Consider the following 22,095-nt stretch of genomic DNA (forward strand, 5'->3'; position numbering starts at 1 on the left):
AAATTAAAGTAATTTTAAAACAAAATCCTTATTTTGCTCCGAGATTCTGAGCATGCGCAGACATATTGCTTCTCTTATCCACATGGCTTTCATGCAGGGATTTGCACAATTATAAAGTTTAAAGTAATAAATAAACATTTGGCTTTAAATTCTCTCTCACGACGGGTCGTATGTAGCCTTGTGGACTGAGTATCGGCTTGCAAAGCAGTGGCCGCAGGTTCGATAATCGTTATTCGCGTTCGCTTTGCTTTCAATTTTTTTCTTTTTATTTAATATTTTTTTACTTTAAGTTTAGTGAAAATCATAATTTTTCTTTTCAAGTTCTAATATTTCGACCAAAATTTACAAAGATTTCATAATTTTTTTCAAAATACTTCCAAATTAAAGAAAATTTAGAAATAAAAGCCTAAATTCGATTAGAGATTCGGAGCATGCGCAGACATATTCTTGCTCGTATCCACATGGCTTTTATTCAGGGATTTGCACAATTATAGTTTAAAGTAATAAATAAACATTGGGCTTTAAATTCTCTCTCACTACGAGTCGTATGTAGCCTAGTGGACTGAGTGTGGGCTTGCTAAACCGTGGCCGCAGGTTCGCTCCGCGTTATTCGCATTCGTTTTGCTTTCAATTTTTTTCATTTTATTTAATATTTTTTTACTTTAAGTTTAGTGAAAATCATAATTTTTCTTTTCAAGTTCTAATATTTCGACCAAAATTTACAAAGATTTCAATATTTTATTTCAAAATACTTCCAAATTAAAGAAATTTCAAAACAAAATCCTTATTTTGCTCCGAGATTCTGAGCATGCGCAGACATATTGCTTCTCGTATCCACATGGCTTTCATGCAGGGATTTGCACAATTATAAAGTTTAAAGTAATAATTAAACATTTGGCTTTAAATTCTCTCTCACGACGGGTCGTATGTAGCCTTGTTAACTGAGTATCGGCTTGCAAAGCAGTGGCCGCAGGTTCGATCCTCGTTATTCGCGTTCGCTTTGCTTTCAATTTTTTTCATTTTATTGAATATTTTTTACTTTAAGTTTAGTGAAAATCATAATTTTTCTTTTCAAGTTCTAATATTTCGACCAAAATTTACAAAGATTTCAATATTTTATTTCAAAATACTTCCAAATTAAAGAAATTTTAGAAACAAAATCCTTATTTTGCTCCGAGATTCTGAGCATGCGCAGATATATTCTGGCTCGTATCCACATGGCTTTTATTCAGGGATTTGCACAATTATAGTTTCAAGTAATAAATAAACATTGGGCTTTAAATTCTCTCCCACTACGAGTCGTATGTAGCCTAGTGGACTGAGTATCGGCTTGCAAAGCAGTGGCCGCAGGTTCGATCCTCGTTATTCGCGTTCGCTTTGCTTTCAATTTTTTTCATTTTATTTAATATTTTTTTACTTTAAGTTTAGTGAAAATCATAATTTTTCTTTTCAAGTACTAATATTTCGACCAAAATTTACAAAGATTTCATTATTTTATTTAAAAATACTTCCAAATTAAAGAAATTTCAAAACAAAATCCTTATTTTGCTAAGAGATTCTGAGCATGCGCAGACATATTGCTTCTCGTATCCACATGGCTTTCATGCAGGGATTTGCACAATTATAAAGTTTAAAGTAATAATTAAACATTTGGCTTTAAATTCTCTCTCACGACGGGTCGTATGTAGCCTTGTTAACTGAGTATCGGCTTGCAAAGCAGTGGCCGCAGGTTCGATCCTCGTTATTCGCGTTCGCTTTGCTTTCAATTTTTTTCATTTTATTGAATATTTTTTACTTTAAGTTTAGTGAAAATCATAATTTTTCTTTTCAAGTTCTAATATTTCGACCAAAATTTACAAAGATTTCAATATTTTATTTCAAAATACTTCCAAATTAAAGAAATTTTAGAAACAAAATCCTTATTTTGCTCCGAGATTCTGAGCATGCGCAGATATATTCTGGCTCGTATCCACATGGCTTTTATTCAGGGATTTGCACAATTATAGTTTCAAGTAATAAATAAACATTGGGCTTTAAATTCTCTCCCACTACGAGTCGTATGTAGCCTAGTGGACTGAGTATCGGCTTGCAAAGCAGTGGCCGCAGGTTCGATCCTCGTTATTCGCGTTCGCTTTGCTTTCAATTTTTTTCATTTTATTTAATATTTTTTTACTTTAAGTTTAGTGAAAATCATAATTTTTCTTTTCAAGTACTAATATTTCGACCAAAATTTACAAAGATTTCATTATTTTATTTAAAAATACTTCCAAATTAAAGAAATTTTAGAAATAAAAGCCTAAATTCGATTAGAGATTCTGAGCATGCGCAGACATATTCTTGCTCGTATCCACATGGCTTTTATTCAGGGATTTGCACAATTATAGTTTAAAGTAATAAATAAACATTGGGCTTTAAATTCTCTCTCACGACGAGTCGTATGTAGCCTAGTGGACTGAGTATCGGCTTGCTAAACAGTGGCCGCAGGTTCGCTCCGCGTTATTCGCATTCGTTTTGCTTTCAATTTTTTTCATTTTATTTAATATTTTTTTACTTTACGTTTAGTGAAAATCATAATTTTTCTTTTCAAGTTCTAATATTTCGACCAAAATTTACAAAGATTTCAATATTTTATTTCAAAATACTTCCAAATTAAAGAAATTTTAGAAACAAAATCCTTATTTTGCTCCGAGATTCTGAGCATGCGCAGACATATTGCTTCTCGTATCCACATGGCTTTCATGCAGGGATTTGCACAATTATAAAGTTTAAAGTAATAAATAAACATTTGGCTTTAAATTCTCTCTCACGACGGGTCGTATGTAGCCTTGTGGACTGAGTATCGGCTTGCAAAGCAGTGGCCGCAGGTTCGATAATCGTTATTCGCGTTCGCTTTGCTTTCAATTTTGTTCATTTTATTTAATATTTTTTTACTTTAAGTTTAGTGAAAATCATCATTTTTCTTTTCAAGTTCTAATATTTCGACCAAAATTTACAAAGATTTCAATATTTTATTTCAAAATACTTCCAAATTAAAGAAAATTTAGAAATAAAAGCCTAAATTCGATTAGAGATTCGGAGCATGCGCAGACATATTCTTGCTCGTATCCACATGGCTTTTATTCAGGGATTTGCACAATTATAGTTTAAAGTAATAAATAAACATTGGGCTTTAAATTCTCTCTCACGACGAGTCGTATGTAGCCTAGTGGACTGAGTATCGGCTTGCTAAACAGTGGCCGCAGGTTCGCTCCGCGTTATTCGCATTCGTTTTGCTTTCAATTTTTTTCATTTTATTTAATATTTTTTCACTTTCAGTTTAGTGAAAATCATAATTTTTCTTTTCAAGTTCAAATATTTCGACCAAAATTTACAAAGATTTCAATATTTTATTTCAAAATACTTCCAAATTAAAGAAATTTTAGAAATAAAAGCCTAAATTCGATTAGAGATTCTGAGCATGCGCAGACATATTCTTGCTCGTATCCACATGGCTTTTATTCAGGGATTTGCACAATTATAGTTTAAAGTAATAAATAGACATTGGGCTTTAAATTCTCTCTCACGACGAGTCGTATGTAGCCTAGTGGAATGAGTATCGGCTTGCAAAGCAGTGGCCGCAGGTTCGATCCTCGTTATTCGCGTTAGCTTTGCTTTCAATTTTTTTCATTTTATTTAATATTTTTTTACTTTAAGTTTAGTGAAAATCATAATTTTTCTTTTCAAGTACTAATATTTCGACCGAAATTTACAAAGATTTCATTATTTTATTTCAAAATACTTCTAAATTAAAGAAATTTTAGAAATAAAAGCCTAAATTCGATTAGAGATTCTGAGCATGCGCAGACATATTCTTGCTCGTATCCACATGACTTTTATTCAGGGATTTGCACAATTATAGTTTAAAGTAATAAATAAACATTGGGCTTTAAATTCTCTCTCACGACGGGTCGTATGTAGCCTTGTAGACTGAGTATCGGCTTGCAAAGCAGTGGCCGCAGGTTCGATCCGCGTTATTCGCATTCGTTTTGCTTTCAACTTTTTTCATTTTATTTAATATTTTTTTTACTTTAAGTTTAGTGAAAATCATAATTTTTCTTTTCAAGTTCTAATATTTCGACCAAAATTTACAAAGATTTCAATATTTTATTTCAAAATACTTCCAAATTAAAGAAATTTTAGAAATAAAAGCCTAAATTCGATTAGAGATTCTGAGCATGCGCAGACATATTCTTGCTCGTATCCACATGGCTTTTATTCAGGGATTTGCACAATTATAGTTTAAAGTAATAAATAAACATTGGGCTTTAAATTCTCTCTCACGACTAGTCGTATGTAGCCTAGTGGACTGTGTATCTTCTTGCTAAACAGTGGCCGCAGGTTCGATCCTCGTTATTCGCGTTCGTTTTGCTTTCAATTTTTTTCATTTTATATAATATTTTTTTACTTTAAGTTTAGTGAAAATCATAATTTTTCTTTTCAAGTACTAACATTTCGACCAAAATTTACAAAGATTTCAATATTTTATTTAAAAATACTTCCAAATTAAAGAAATTTTAGAAATAAAAGCCTAAATTCGATGAGAGATTCTGAGCATGCGCAGACATATTCTTGCTCGTATCCACATGGCGTTTATTCAGGGATTTGCACAATTATAGTTTAAAGTAATAAATAAACATTGGGCTTTAAATTCTCTCTCACGACGAGTCGTATGTAGCCTAGTGGACTGAGTATCGGCTTGCTAAACAGTGGCCGCAGGTTCGATCCGCGTTATTCGCATTCGTTTTGCTTTCAATTTTTTTCATTTTATTTAATATTTTTTTACTTTAAGTTTAGTGAAAATCATAATTTTTCTTTTCAAGTTCTAATATTTCGACCAAAATTTACAAAGATTTCAATATTTTATTTCAAAATACTTCCAAATTAAAGAAATTTTAGAAACAAAATCCTTATTTTGCTCCGAGATTCTGAGCATGCGCAGACATATTGATTCTCGTATCCACATGGCTTTCATGCAGGGATTTGCACAATTATAAAGTTTAAAGTAATAAATAAACATTTAGCTTTAAATTCTCTCTCACGACGGGTCGTATGTAGTCTTCTGGACTGAGTAATGGCGTGCCAAGTAAGGGCCGCTATTTCGATCCGCGTTTTTCGCATTCGTTTTGCTTTCACTTTTTTTCATTTTATTTAATATTTTTTTACTTTAAGTTTAGTGAAAATCATAATTTTTCTTTTCAAGTTCTAATATTTCGACCAAAATTTGCAAAGATTTCAATATTTTATTTCAAAATACTTCCAAATTAAAGAAATTTTAGAAACAAAATCCTTATTTTGCTCCGAGATTCTGAGCATGCGCAGACATATTGATTCTCGTATCCACATGGCTTTCATGCAGGGATTTGCACAATTATAAAGTTTAAAGTAATAAATAAACATTTAGCTTTAAATTCTCTCTCACGACGGGTCGTATGTAGCCTTCTGGACTGAGTAAAGGCGTGCCAAGCAGTGGCCGCTATTTCGATCCGCGTTATTCGCATTCGTTTTGCTTTCACTTTTTTTCATTTTATTTAATATTTTTTTACTTTAAGTTTAGTGAAAATCATAATTTTTCTTTTCAAGTACTAACATTTCGACCAAAATTTACAAAGATTTCAATATTTTATTTAAAAATACTTCCAAATTAAAGAAATTTTAGAAATAAAAGCCTAAATTCGATTAGAGATTCTGAGCATGCGCAGACATATTCTTGCTCGTATCCACATGGCTTTTATTCAGGGATTTGCACGATTATAGTTTAAAGTAATAAATAAACATTGGGCTTTAAATTCTCTCTCACGACGAGTTGTATGTAGCCTAGTGGACTGAGTATCGGCTTGCTAAATAGTGGCCGCAGGTTCGATCCGCGTTATTCGCATTCGTTTTGCTTACAATTTTTTTCATTTTATTTAATATTTTTTTACTTTAAGTTTAGTGAAAATCATAATTTTTCTTTTCAAGTTCTAATATTTCGACTAAAATTTACAAAGATTTCAATATTTTATTTCAAAATACTTCCAAATTAAAGAAATTTTAGAAATAAAAGCCTAAATTCGATTAGAGATTCTGAGCATGCGCAGACATATTCTTGCTCGTATCCACATGGCTTTTATTCAGGGATTTGCACAATTATAGTTTAAAGTAATAAATAAACATTGGGCTTTAAATTCTCTCTCACGACGAGTCGTATGTAGTTCAGGACTGAGTATCGGCTTGCAAAGCAGTGGCCGCAGGTTCGATCCTCGTTATTGGCGTTCGCTTTGCTTTCAATTTTTTTCATTTTATTTAATATTTTTTTACTTTAATTTTAGTGAAAATCATAATTTTTCTTTTCAAGTACTAATATTTCGACCGAAATTTACAAAGATTTCATTATTTTATTTAAAAATACTTCCAAATTAAAGAAATTTTAGAAATAAAAGCCTAAATTCGATTCGAGATTCTGAGCATGCGCAGACATATTCTTGCTCGTATCCACATGGCTTTTATTCAGAGATTTGCACAATTATAGTTTAAAGTAATAAATAAACATTGGGCTTTAAATTCTCTCTCACGACTAGTCGTATGTAGCCTAGTGGACTGAGTATCGGCTTGCTAAACAGTGGCCGCAGGTTCTATCCGCGTTATTCGCATTCGTTTTGCTTTCAACTTTTTTCATTTTATTTAATATTTTTTTACTTTCAGTTTAGTGAAAATCATAATTTTTCTTTTCAAGTTCTAATATTTCGACCAAAATTTACAAAGATTTCAATATTTTATTTCAAAATACTTCCAAATTAAAGAAATTTTAAAACAAAATCCTTATTTTGCTCCGAGATTCTGAGCATGCGCAGACATATTGCTTCTCGTATCCACATGGCTTTCATGCAGGGATTTGCACAATTATAAAGTTTAAAGTAATAAATAAACATTTGGCTTTAAATTCTCTCTCACGACGGGTCGTATGTAGCCTTGTGGACTGAGTATCGGCTTGCAAAGCAGTGGCCGCAGGTTCGATCCTCGTTATTCGCGTTCTCTTTGCTTTCAATTTTTTTTTATTTTATTTAATATTTTTTTACTTTAAGATTAGTGAAAATCATAATTTTTCTTTTCAAGTTCTAATATTTCGACCAAAATTTACAAAGATTTCAATATTTTATTTCAAAATACTTCCAAATTAAAGAAATTTTAGAAATAAAAGCCTAAATTCGATTAGAGATTCTGAGCATGCGTAGACATATTGCTTCTCGTATCCACATGGCTTTCATGCAGGGATTTGCACAATTATAAAGTTTAAAGTAATAAATATACATTTGGCTTTAAATTCTCTCTCACGACGGGTCGTATGTAACCTTGTGGACTGAGTATCTTCGTGCTAAACAGTGGCCGCAGGTTCGATCCTCGTTATTCGCGTTCGTTTTGCTTTCAATTTTTTTCATTTTATATAATATTTTTTTACTTTACGTTTAGTGAAAATCATAATTTTTCTTTTCAAGTACTAACATTTCGACCAAAATTTACAAAGATTTCAATATTTTATTTCAAAATACTTCCAAATTAAAGAAATTTTAGAAACAAAATCCTTATTTTGCTCCGAGATTCTGAGCATGCGCAGACATATTGATTCTCGTATCCACATGGCTTTCATGCAGGGATTTGCACAATTATAAAGTTTAAAGTAATAAATAAACATTTAGCTTTAAATTCTCTCTCACGACGGGTCGTATGTAGCCTTCTGGACTGAGTAATGGCGTGCCAAGCAGTGGCCGCTATTTCGATCCGCGTTATTCGCATTCGTTTTGCTTTCACTTTTTTTCATTTTATTTAATATTTTTTTACTTTAAGTTTAGTGAAAATCATAATTTTTCTTTTCAAGTACTAACATTTCGACCAAAATTTACAAAGATTTCAATATTTTATTTAAAAATACTTCCAAATTAAAGAAATTTTAGAAATAAAAGCCTAAATTCGATTAGAGATTCTGAGCATGCGCAGACATATTCTTGCTCGTATCCACATGGCTTTTATTCAGGGATTTGCACAATTATAGTTTAAAGTAATAAATAAACATTGGGCTTTAAATTCTCTCTCACGACTAGTCGTATGTAGCCTAGTGGACTGAGTATCGGCTTGCTAAACAGTGGCCGCAGGTTCTATCCGCGTTATTCGCATTCGTTTTGCTTTCAACTTTTTTCATTTTATTTAATATTTTTTTACTTTCAGTTTAGTGAAAATCGTAATTTTTCTTTTCAAGTTCTAATATTTCGACTAAAATTTACAAAGATTTCAATATTTTATTTCAAAATACTTCCAAATTAAAGAAATTTTAGAAATAAAAGCCTAAATTCGATTAGAGATTCTGAGCATGCGCAGACATATTCTTGCTCGTATCCACATGGCTTTTATTCAGGGATTTGCACAATTATAGTTTAAAGTAATAAATAAACATTGGGCTTTAAATTCTCTCTCACGACTAGTCGTATGTAGCCTAGTGGACTGAGTATCGGCTTGCTAAACAGTGGCCGCAGGTTCTATCCGCGTTATTCGCATTCGTTTTGCTTTCAACTTTTTTCATTTTATTTAATATTTTTTTACTTTCAGTTTAGTGAAAATCATAATTTTTCTTTTCAAGTTCTAATATTTCGACCAAAATTTACAAAGATTTCAATATTTTATTTCAAAATACTTCCAAATTAAAGAAATTTTAAAACAAAATCCTTATTTTGCTCCGAGATTCTGAGCATGCGCAGACATATTGCTTCTCGTATCCACATGGCTTTCATGCAGGGATTTGCACAATTATAAAGTTTAAAGTAATAAATAAACATTTGGCTTTAAATTCTCTCTCACGACGGGTCGTATGTAGCCTTGTGGACTGAGTATCGGCTTGCAAAGCAGTGGCCGCTGGTTCGATCCTCGTTATTCGCGTTCTCTTTGCTTTCAATTTTTTATTTTTATTTTATTTAATATTTTTTTACTTTAAGATTAGTGAAAATCATAATTTTTCTTTTCAAGTTCTAATATTTCGACCAAAATTTACAAAGATTTCAATATTTTATTTCAAAATACTTCCAAATTAAAGAAATTTTAGAAATAAAAGCCTAAATTCGATTAGAGATTCTGAGCATGCGTAGACATATTGCTTCTCGTATCCACATGGCTTTCATGCAGGGATTTGCACAATTATAAAGTTTAAAGTAATAAATATACATTTGGCTTTAAATTCTCTCTCACGACGGGTCGTATGTAACCTTGTGGACTGAGTATCTTCTTGCTAAACAGTGGCCGCAGGTTCGATCCTCGTTATTCGCGTTCGTTTTGCTTTCAATTTTTTTCATTTTATATAATATTTTTTTACTTTAAGTTTAGTGAAAATCATAATTTTTCTTTTCAAGTACTAACATTTCGACCAAAATTTACAAAGATTTCAATATTTTATTTAAAAATACTTCCAAATTAAAGAAATTTTAGAAATAAAAGCCAAAATCGATTCGAGATTCTGAGCATGCGCAGACATATTCTTGCTCGTATCCACATGGCGTTTATTCAGGGATTTGCACAATTATAGTTTAAAGTAATAAATAAACATTGGGCTTTAAATTCTCTCTCACGACGAGTCGTATGTAGCCTAGTGGACTGAGTATCGGCTTGCTAAACAGTGGCCGCAGGTTCGATCCGCGTTATTCGCATTCGTTTTGCTTTCAATTTTTTTCATTTTATTTAATATTTTTTTACTTTAAGTTTAGTGAAAATCATAATTTTTCTTTTCAAGTTCTAATATTTCGACCAAAATTTACAAAGATTTCAATATTTTATTTCAAAATACTTCCAAATTAAAGAAATTTTAGAAACAAAATCCTTATTTTGCTCCGAGATTCTGAGCATGCGCAGACATATTGATTCTCGTATCCACATGGCTTTCATGCAGGGATTTGCACAATTATAAAGTTTAAAGTAATAAATAAACATTTAGCTTTAAATTCTCTCTCACGACGGGTCGTATGTAGCCTTCTGGACTGAGTAAAGGCGTGCCAAGCAGTGGCCGCTATTTCGATCCGCGTTATTCGCATTCGTTTTGCTTTCACTTTTTTTCATTTTATTTAATATTTTTTTACTTTAAGTTTAGTGAAAATCATAATTTTTCTTTTCAAGTACTAACATTTCGACCAAAATTTACAAAGATTTCAATATTTTATTTAAAAATACTTCCAAATTAAAGAAATTTTAGAAATAAAAGCCTAAATTCGATTAGAGATTCTGAGCATGCGCAGACATATTCTTGCTCGTATCCACATGGCTTTTATTCAGGGATTTGCACAATTATAGTTTAAAGTAATAAATAAACATTGGGCTTTAAATTCTCTCTCACGACTAGTCGTATGTAGCCTAGTGGACTGAGTATCGGCTTGCTAAACAGTGGCCGCAGGTTCTATCCGCGTTATTCGCATTCATTTTGCTTTCAACTTTTTTCATTTTATTTAATATTTTTTTACTTTCAGTTTAGTGAAAATCGTAATTTTTCTTTTCAAGTTCTAATATTTCGACCAAAATTTACAAAGATTTCAATATTTTATTTCAAAATACTTCCAAATTAAAGAAATTTTAAAACAAAATCCTTATTTTGCTCCGAGATTCTGAGCATGCGCAGACATATTGCTTCTCGTATCCACATGGCCTTCATGCAGGGATTTGCACAATTATAAAGTTTAAAGTAATAAATAAACATTTGGCTCTAAATTCTCTCTCACGACGGGTCGTATGTAGCCTTGTGGACTGAGTATCGGCTTGCAAAGCAGTGGCCGCAGGTTCGATCCTCGTTATTCGCGTTCTCTTTGCTTTCAATTTTTTTTTATTTTATTTAATATTTTTTTACTTTAAGATTAGTGAAAATCATAATTTTTCTTTTCAAGTTCTAATATTTCGACCAAAATTTACAAAGATTTCAATATTTTATTTCAAAATACTTCCAAATTAAAGAAATTTTAGAAATAAAAGCCTAAATTCGATTAGAGATTCTGAGCATGCGTAGACATATTGCTTCTCGTATCCACATGGCTTTCATGCAGGGATTTGCACAATTATAAAGTTTAAAGTAATAAATATACATTTGGCTTTAAATTCTCTCTCACGACGGGTCGTATGTAACCTTGTGGACTGAGTATCTTCTTGCTAAACAGTGGCCGCAGGTTCGATCCTCGTTATTCGCGTTCGTTTTGCTTTCAATTTTTTTCATTTTATATAATATTTTTTTACTTTAAGTTTAGTGAAAATCATAATTTTTCTTTTCAAGTACTAACATTTCGACCAAAATTTACAAAGATTTCAATATTTTATTTAAAAATACTTCCAAATTAAAGAAATTTTAGAAATAAAAGCCTAAATTCGATTCGAGATTCTGAGCATGCGCAGACATATTCTTGCTCGTATCCACATGGCGTTTATTCAGGGATTTGCACAATTATAGTTTAAAGTAATAAATAAACATTGGGCTTTAAATTCTCTCTCACGACGAGTCGTATGTAGCCTAGTGGACTGAGTATCGGCTTGCTAAACAGTGACCGCAGGTTCGATCCGCGTTATTCGCATTCGTTTTGCTTTCAATTTTTTTCATTTTATTTAATATTTTTTTACTTTAAGTTTAGTGAAAATCATAATTTTTCTTTTCAAGTTCTAATATTTCGACCAAAATTTACAAAGATTTCAATATTTTATTTCAAAATACTTCCAAATTAAAGAAATTTTAGAAACAAAATCCTTATTTTGCTCCGAGATTCTGAGCATGCGCAGACATATTGCTTCTCGTATCCACATGGCTTTCATGCAGGGATTTGCACAATTATAAAGTTTAAAGTAATAAATAAACATTTGGCTTTAAATTCTCTCTCACGACGGGTCGTATGTAGCCTTGTGGACTGAGTATCGGCTTGCAAAGCAGTGGCCGCAGGTTCGATCCTCGTTATTCGCGTTCTCTTTGCTTTCGATTTTTTTTTTATTTTATTTAATATTTTTTTACTTTAAGATTAGTGAAAATCATAATTTTTCTTTTCAAGTTCTAATATTTCGACCAAAATTTACAAAGATTTCAATATTTTATTTCAAAATACTTCCAAATTAAAGAAATTTTAGAAATAAAAGCCTAAATTCGATTAGAGATTCTGAGCATGCGTAGACATATTGCTTCTCGTATCCACATGGCTTTCATGCAGGGATTTGCACAATTATAAAGTTTAAAGTAATAAATATACATTTGGCTTTAAATTCTCTCTCACGACGGGTCGTATGTAACCTTGTGGACTGAGTATCTTCTTGCTAAACAGTGGCCGCAGGTTCGATCCTCGTTATTCGCGTTCGTTTTGCTTTCAATTTTTTTCATTTTATATAATATTTTTTTACTTTAAGTTTAGTGAAAATCATAATTTTTCTTTTCAAGTACTAACATTTCGACCAAAATTTACAAAGATTTCAATATTTTATTTAAAAATACTTCCAAATTAAAGAAATTTTAGAAATAAAAGCCTAAATTCGATTCGAGATTCTGAGCATGCGCAGACATATTCTTGCTCGTATCCACATGGCGTTTATTCAGGGATTTGCACAATTATAGTTTAAAGTAATAAATAAACATTGGGCTTTAAATTCTCTCTCACGACGAGTCGTATGTAGCCTAGTGGACTGAGTATCGGCTTGCTAAACAGTGGCCGCAGGTTCGATCCGCGTTATTCGCATTCGTTTTGCTTTCAATTTTTTTCATTTTATTTAATATTTTTTTACTTTACGTTTAGTGAAAATCATAATTTTTCTTTTCAAGTTCTAATATTTCGACCAAAATTTACAAAGATTTCAATATTTTATTTCAAAATACTTCCAAATTAAAGAAATTTTAGAAACAAAATCCTTATTTTGCTCCGAGATTCTGAGCATGCGCAGACATATTGATTCTCGTATCCACATGGCTTTCATGCAGGGATTTGCACAATTATAAAGTTTAAAGTAATAAATAAACATTTAGCTTTAAATTCTCTCTCACGACGGGTCGTATGTAGCCTTCTGGACTGAGTAATGGCGTGCCAAGTAAGGGCCGCTATTTCGATCCGCGTTTTTCGCTTTCGTTTTGCTTTCACTTTTTTTCATTTTATTTAATATTTTTTTACTTTAAATTTAGTGAAAATCATAATTTTTCTTTTCAAGTTCTAATATTTCGACCAAAATTTACAAAGATTTCAATATTTTATTTCAAAATACTTCCAAATTAAAGAAATTTTAGAAACAAAATCCTTATTTTGATCCGAGATTCTGAGCATGCGCAGACATATTGATTCTCGTATCCACATGGCTTTCATGCAGGGATTTGCACAATTATAGAGTTTAAAGTAATAAATAAACATTTAGCTTTAAATTCTCTCTCACGCCGGGTCGTATGTAGAATTCTGGACTGAGTAATGGCGTGCCAAGCAGTGGCCGCTATTTCGATCCGCGTTTTTCGCATTCGTTTTGCTTTCACTTTTTTTCCTTTTATTTAATATTTTTTTACTTTAAGTTTAGTGAAAATCATAATTTTTCTTTTCAAGTACTAACATTTCGACCAAAATTTACAAAGATTTCAATATTTTATTTAAAAATACTTCCAAATTAAAGAAATTTTAGAAATAAAAGCCTAAATTCGATTAGAGATTCTGAGCATGCGCAGACATATTCTTGCTCGTATCCACATGGCGTTTATTCAGGGATTTGCACAATTATAGTTTAAAGTAATAAATAAACATTGGGCTTTAAATTCTCTCTCACGACGAGTCGTATGTAGCCTAGTGGACTGAGTATCGGCTTGCTAAACAGTGGCCGCAGGTTCGATCCGCGTTATTCGCATTCGTTTTGCTTTCACTTTTTTTCATTTTATTTAATATTTTTTTACTTTAAGTTTAGTGAAAATCATAATTTTTCTTTTCAAGTTCTAATATTTCGACCAAAATTTGCAAAGATTTCAATATTTTTTTTCAAAATACTTCCAAATTAAAGAAATTTTAGAAACAAAATCCTTATTTTGCTCCGAGATTCTGAGCATGCGCAGACATATTGATTCTCGTATCCACATGGCTTTCATGCAGGGATTTGCACAATTATAAAGTTTAAAGTAATAAATAAACATTTAGCTTTAAATTCTCTCTCACGACGGGTCGTATGTAGCCTTCTGGACTGAGTAATGGCGTGCCAAGTAAGGGCCGCTATTTCGATCCGCGTTTTTCGCATTCGTTTTGCTTTCACTTTTTTTCATTTTATTTAATATTTTTTTACTTTAAATTTAGTGAAAATCATAATTTTTCTTTTCAAGTTCTAATATTTCGACCAAAATTTACAAAGATTTCAATATTTTATTTCAAAATACTTCCAAATTAAAGAAATTTTAGAAACAAAATCCTTATTTTGATCCGAGATTCTGAGCATGCGCAGACATATTGATTCTCGTATCCACATGGCTTTCATGCAGGGATTTGCACAATTATAAAGTTTAAAGTAATAAATAAACATTTGGCTTTAAATTCTCTCTCACGACGGGTCGTATGTAGCCTTGTGGACTGAGTATCGGCTTGCAAAGCAGTGGCCGCAGGTTCGATCCTCGTTATTCGCGTTCTCTTTGCTTTCGATTTTTTTTTTATTTTATTTAATATTTTTTTACTTTAAGATTAGTGAAAATCATAATTTTTCTTTTCAAGTTCTAATATTTCGACCAAAATTTACAAAGATTTCAATATTTTATTTCAAAATACTTCCAAATTAAAGAAATTTTAGAAATAAAAGCCTAAATTCGATTAGAGATTCTGAGCATGCGTAGACATATTGCTTCTCGTATCCACATGGCTTTCATGCAGGGATTTGCACAATTATAAAGTTTAAAGTAATAAATATACATTTGGCTTTAAATTCTCTCTCACGACGGGTCGTATGTAACCTTGTGGACTGAGTATCTTCTTGCTAAACAGTGGCCGCAGGTTCGATCCTCGTTATTCGCGTTCGTTTTGCTTTCAATTTTTTTCATTTTATATAATATTTTTTTACTTTAAGTTTAGTGAAAATCATAATTTTTCTTTTCAAGTACTAACATTTCGACCAAAATTTACAAAGATTTCAATATTTTATTTAAAAATACTTCCAAATTAAAGAAATTTTAGAAATAAAAGCCTAAATTCGATTCGAGATTCTGAGCATGCGCAGACATATTCTTGCTCGTATCCACATGGCGTTTATTCAGGGATTTGCACAATTATAGTTTAAAGTAATAAATAAACATTGGGCTTTAAATTCTCTCTCACGATGAGTCGTATGTAGCCTAGTGGACTGAGTATCGGCTTGCTAAACAGTGGCCGCAGGTTCGATCCGCGTTATTCGCATTCGTTTTGCTTTCAATTTTTTTCATTTTATTTAATATTTTTTTACTTTACGTTTAGTGAAAATCATAATTTTTCTTTTCAAGTTCTAATATTTCGACCAAAATTTACAAAGATTTCAATATTTTATTTCAAAATACTTCCAAATTAAAGAAATTTTAGAAACAAAATCCTTATTTTGCTCCGAGATTCTGAGCATGCGCAGACATATTGATTCTCGTATCCACATGGCTTTCATGCAGGGATTTGCACAATTATAAAGTTTAAAGTAATAAATAAACATTTAGCTTTAAATTCTCTCTCACGACGGGTCGTATGTAGCCTTCTGGACTGAGTAATGGCGTGCCAAGTAAGGGCCGCTATTTCGATCCGCGTTTTTCGCTTTCGTTTTGCTTTCACTTTTTTTCATTTTATTTAATATTTTTTTACTTTAAATTTAGTGAAAATCATAATTTTTCTTTTCAAGTTCTAATATTTCGACCAAAATTTACAAAGATTTCAATATTTTATTTCAAAATACTTCCAAATTAAAGAAATTTTAGAAACAAAATCCTTATTTTGATCCGAGATTCTGAGCATGCGCAGACATATTGATTCTCGTATCCACATGGCTTTCATGCAGGGATTTGCACAATTATAGAGTTTAAAGTAATAAATAAACATTTAGCTTTAAATTCTCTCTCACGCCGGGTCGTATGTAGAATTCTGGACTGAGTAATGGCGTGCCAAGCAGTGGCCGCTATTTCGATCCGCGTTTTTCGCATTCGTTTTGCTTTCACTTTTTTTCCTTTTATTTAATATTTTTTTACTTTAAGTTTAGTGAAAATCATAATTTTTCTTTTCAAGTACTAACATTTCGACCAAAATTTACAAAGATTTCAATATTTTATTTAAAAATACTTCCAAATTAAAGAAATTTTAGAAATAAAAGCCTAAATTCGATTAGAGATTCTGAGCATGCGCAGACATATTCTTGCTCGTATCCACATGGCGTTTATTCAGGGATTTGCACAATTATAGTTTAAAGTAATAAATAAACATTGGGCTTTAAATTCTCTCTCACGACGAGTCGTATGTAGCCTAGTGGACTGAGTATCGGCTTGCTAAACAGTGGCCGCAGGTTCGATCCGCGTTATTCGCATTCGTTTTGCTTTCACTTTTTTTCATTTTATTTAATATTTTTTTACTTTAAGTTTAGTGAAAATCATAATTTTTCTTTTCAAGTTCTAATATTTCGACCAAAATTTGCAAAGATTTCAATATTTTTTTTCAAAATACTTCCAAATTAAAGAAATTTTAGAAACAAAATCCTTATTTTGCTCCGAGATTCTGAGCATGCGCAGACATATTGATTCTCGTATCCACATGGCTTTCATGCAGGGATTTGCACAATTATAAAGTTTAAAGTAATAAATAAACATTTAGCTTTAAATTCTCTCTCACGACGGGTCGTATGTAGCCTTCTGGACTGAGTATCGGCTTGCTAAACAGTGGCCGCAGGTTCGATCCTCGTTATTCGCGTTCGTTTTGCTTTCAATTTTTTTCATTTTATATAATATTTTTTTACTTTAAGTTTAGTGAAAATCATAATTTTTCTTTTCAAGTACTAACATTTCGACCAAAATTTACAAAGATTTCAATATTTTATTTAAAAATACTTCCAAATTAAAGAAATTTTAGAAATAAAAGCCTAAATTCGATTAGAGATTCTGAGCATGCGCAGACATATTCTTGCTCGTATCCACATGGCGTTTATTCAGGGATTTGCACAATTATAGTTTAAAGTAATAAATAAACATTGGGCTTTAAATTCTCTCTCACGACGAGCCGTATGTAGCCTAGTGGACTGAGTATCGGCTTGCTAAACAGTGGCCGCAGGTTCGATCCGCGTTATTCGCATTCGTTTTGCTTTCAATTTTTTTCATTTTATTTAATATTTTTTTACTTTACGTTTAGTGAAAATCATAATTTTTCTTTTCAAGTTCTAATATTTCGACCAAAATTTACAAAGATTTCAATATTTTATTTCAAAATACTTCCAAATTAAAGAAATTTTAGAAACAAAATCCTTATTTTGCTCCGAGATTCTGAGCATGCGCAGACATATTGATTCTCGTATCCACATGGCTTTCATGCAGGGATTTGCACAATTATAAAGTTTAAAGTAATAAATAAACATTTAGCTTTAAATTCTCTCTCACGACGGGTCGTATGTAGCCTTCTGGACTGAGTAATGGCGTGCCAAGTAAGGGCCGCTATTTCGATCCGCGTTTTTCGCATTCGTTTTGCTTTCACTTTTTTTCATTTTATTTAATATTTTTTTACTTTAAATTTAGTGAAAATCATAATTTTTCTTTTCAAGTTCTAATATTTCGACCAAAATTTACAAAGATTTCAATATTTTATTTCAAAATACTTCCAAATTAAAGAAATTTTAGAAACAAAATCCTTATTTTGATCCGAGATTCTGAGCATGCGCAGACATATTGATTCTCGTATCCACATGGCTTTCATGCAGGGATTTGCACAATTATAGAGTTTAAAGTAATAAATAAACATTTAGCTTTAAATTCTCTCTCACGCCGGGTCGTATGTAGAATTCTGGACTGAGTAATGGCGTGCCAAGCAGTGGCCGCTATTTCGATCCGCGTTTTTCGCATTCGTTTTGCTTTCACTTTTTTTCCTTTTATTTAATATTTTTTTACTTTAAGTTTAGTGAAAATCATAATTTTTCTTTTCAAGTACTAACATTTCGACCAAAATTTACAAAGATTTCAATATTTTATTTAAAAATACTTCCAAATTAAAGAAATTTTAGAAATAAAAGCCTAAATTCGATTAGAGAATCTGAGCATGCGCAGACATATTGCTTCTCTTATCCACATGGCATTTATTCAGGGATTTGCACAATTATAGTTTAAAGTAATACATAAACATTGGGCTTTAAATTCTCTCTCACGACGAGTCGTATGTAGCCTAGTGGACTGAGTATCGGCTTGCCAAACAGTGGCCGCAGGTTCGATCCGCGTTATTCGCATTCGTTTTGCTTTCAATTTTTTTCATTTTATTTAATATTTTTTTACTTTAAGTTTAGTGAAAATCATAATTTTTCTTTTCAAGTTCTAATATTTCGACCAAAATTTACAAAGATTTCAATATTTTATTTCAAAATACTTCCAAATAAAGAAATTTTAGAAACAAAATCCTTATTTTGCTCCGAGATTCTGAGCATGCGCAGACATATTGATTCTCGTATCCACATGGCTTTCATGCAGGGATTTGCACAATTATAAAGTTTAAAGTAATAAATAAACATTTAGCTTTAAATTCTCTCTCACGACGGGTCGTATGTAGCCTTCTGGACTGAGTAATGGCGTGCCAAGCAGTGGCCGCTATTTCGATCCGCGTTTTTCGCATTCGTTTTGCTTTCACTTTTTTTCATTTTATTTAATATTTTTTTACTTTAAGTTTAGTGAAAATCATAATTTTTCTTTTCAAGTTCTAATATTTCGACCAAAATTTGCAAAGATTTCAATATTTTATTTCAAAATACTTCCAAATTAAAGAAATTTTAGAAACAAAATCCTTATTTTGCTCCGAGATTCTGAGCATGCGCAGACATATTGATTCTCGTATCCACATGGCTTTCATGCAGGGATTTGCACAATTATAAAGTTTAAAGTAATAAATAAACATTTAGCTTTAAATTCTCTCTCACGACGGGTCGTATGTAGCCTTCTGGACTGAGTAAAGGCGTGCCAAGCAGTGGCCGCTATTTCGATCCGCGTTATTCGCATTCGTTTTGCTTTCACTTTTTTTCATTTTATTTAATATTTTTTTACTTTAAGTTTAGTGAAAATCATAATTTTTCTTTTCAAGTACTAACATTTCGACCAAAATTTACAAAGATTTCAATATTTTATTTAAAAATACTTCCAAATTAAAGAAATTTTAGAAATAAAAGCCTAAATTCGATTAGAGATTCGGAGCATGCGCAGACATATTCTTGCTCGTATCCACATGGCTTTTATTCAGGGATTTGCACAATTATAGTTTAAAGTAATAAATAAACATTGGGCTTTAAATTCTCTCTCACGACGAGTCGTATGTAGCCTTCTGGGCTGAGTATCGGCGTGCCAAGCAGTGGCCGTTATTTCGATCATCGGTTTTCGCATTCGTTTTGCTTTCACTTTTTTTCATTTTATTTAATATTCATTTACTTTACGTTTAGTGAAAATCATAATTTTTCTTTTCAAGTACTAATATTCCGACCAAAATTTACAAAGATTTCAATATTTTATTTAAAAATACTTCCAAATTAAAGAAATTTTAGAAATAAAAGCCTAAATTCGATTAGAGATTCTGAGCATGCGCAGACATATTGCTTCTCGTATCCACATGGCTTTCATGCAGGGATTTGCACAATTATAAAGTTTAAAGTAATAAATAAACATTTGGCTTTAAATTCTTTTTCATGACGGGTCGTATGTAGCCTTGTGGACTGAGTAAAGGCTTGCCAAGCAGTGGGCGCAGGTTCGGTTCGCGTTATTCGCGTTCGTTTTGCTTTCAATTTTTTTCATTTTATTTAATATTTTTTTACTTTAAGTTTAGTGAAAATCATAATTTTTCTTTTCAAGTACTAATATTTCGACCAAAATTTACAAAGTTTTCAATAGTTTATTTAAAAATACTTCCAAATTAAAGAAATTTTAGAAATAAAAGCATTATTTTGCTCCGAGATTCTGGGCATGCGCAGACGTTTTCCTTCTCGGATACACATGGCTTTCAAGCAGGGATTTGCACAAATATAGAGTTTAAACTAATAAATAAACATTTGGCTTTAAATTCTCTCTCACGACGGGTCGTATGTAATCTTGTGGACTGAGTATCTTCTTGCTAAACAGTGGCCGCAGGTTCGATCCGCGTTATTCGCATTCGTTTTGCTTTCAATTTTTTTCATTTTATTTTATATTTTTTTACTTTACGTTTAGTGAAAATCATAATTTTTCTTTTCAAGTACTAATATTTCGACCAAAATTTACAAAGATTTCAATATTTTATTTAAAAATACTTCCAAATTAAAGAAATTTTAGAAATAAAAGCCTAAATTCGATTAGAGATTCTGAGCAAGCGCAGACATATTCTTGCTCGTATCCACACGGCTTTTATTCAGGGATTTGCACAATTATAGTTTAAAGTAATAAATAAACATTGGGCTTTAAATTCTCTCTCACGACGAGTCGTATGTAACATAGTGGACTGAGTATCGGCTTGCTAAACAGTGGCCGCAGGTTCGATCCGCGTTATTCGCATTCGTTTTGCTTTCAATTTTTTTCATTTTATTTAATATTTTTTTACTTTAAGTTTAGTGAAAATCATAATTTTTCTTTTCAAGTTCTAATATTTCGACCAAAATTTACAAAGATTTCAATATTTTATTTCAAAATACTTCCAAATTAAAGAAATTTTAGAAATAAAAGCCTAAATTCGATTAGAGATTCTGAGCATGCGCAGACATATTGCTTCTCGTATCCACATGGCTTTCATGCAGGGATTTGCACAATTATCAAGTTTAAAGTAATAAATAAACATTTGGCTTTAAATTCTCTCTCACGACGGGTCGTATGTAGAGTTGTGGACTGAGTAATGGCTTGCCAAGCAGTGGCCGCAGGTTCGATCCGCGTTATTCGCGTTCGTTATGCTTTCAATTTTTTTCATTTTATTTAATATTTTTTTACTTTAAGTTTAGTGACAATCATAATTTTTCTTTTCAAGTACTAATATTTCGACCAAAATTTACAAAGATTTCAATATTTTATTTCAAAATACTTCCAAATTAATGAAATTTTTGAAATAAAAGCATTATTTTGCTCCGAGATTCTAGGCATGCGCAGACGTTTTCCTTCTAGGATACACATGGCTTTCAAGCAGGGATTTGCACAATTATAGAGTTTAAACTAATAAATAAACATTTGGCTTTAAATTCTCTCTCACAACGGGACGTCTGCAGCCTTGTGGACTGAGTATCGGCTGGCCAAGCAGTGTCCGCAGGTTCCATCCGCGTTATTCTCATTCGTTTTGCTTTCACTTTTTTCATTTTATTTAATATTTTTTTACATTAAGTTTAGTGAAAATCATAATTTTTCTTTTCAAGTACTAATATTTCGACCAAAATTTACAAAGATTTCAATATTATATTTCAAAATACTTCCAAATTCAAGAAATTTTAGAAATAAAAGCATTATTTTGCTCCGAGATTCTGGGCATGCGCAGACGTTTTCCTTCTCGGATACACATGGCTTTCAAGCAGGGATTTGCACAATTATAGAGTTTAAACTAATAAATAAACATTTGGCTTTAAATTCTCTCTCTCGACGGGTCGTCTGCAGCCTTATGGACTGAGTATCGGCTTTCCAAGCAGTGTCCGCAGGTTCGATCCGCGTTATTCTCATTCGTTTTGCTTTCACTTTTTTTCATTTTATATAATATTTTTTTACTTTAAGTTTAGTGAAAATCATAATTATTCTTTTCAAGTTCTAATATTTCGACCAAAATTTGCAAAGATTTCAATATTTTATTTCAAAATACCTCCAAATTAAAGAAATTTTAGAAACAAAATACTTATTTTGCTCCGAGATTCTGAGCATGCGCAGACATATTGCTTCTCGTATCCACATGGCTTTCATGCAGGGATTTGCAC

The sequence above is a fragment of the Argiope bruennichi genome, chromosome 4 (genome assembly GCF_947563725.1).
Source record: "Argiope bruennichi chromosome 4, qqArgBrue1.1, whole genome shotgun sequence".
NCBI classification, from domain to species: Eukaryota; Metazoa; Arthropoda; class Arachnida; order Araneae; family Araneidae; genus Argiope; species Argiope bruennichi.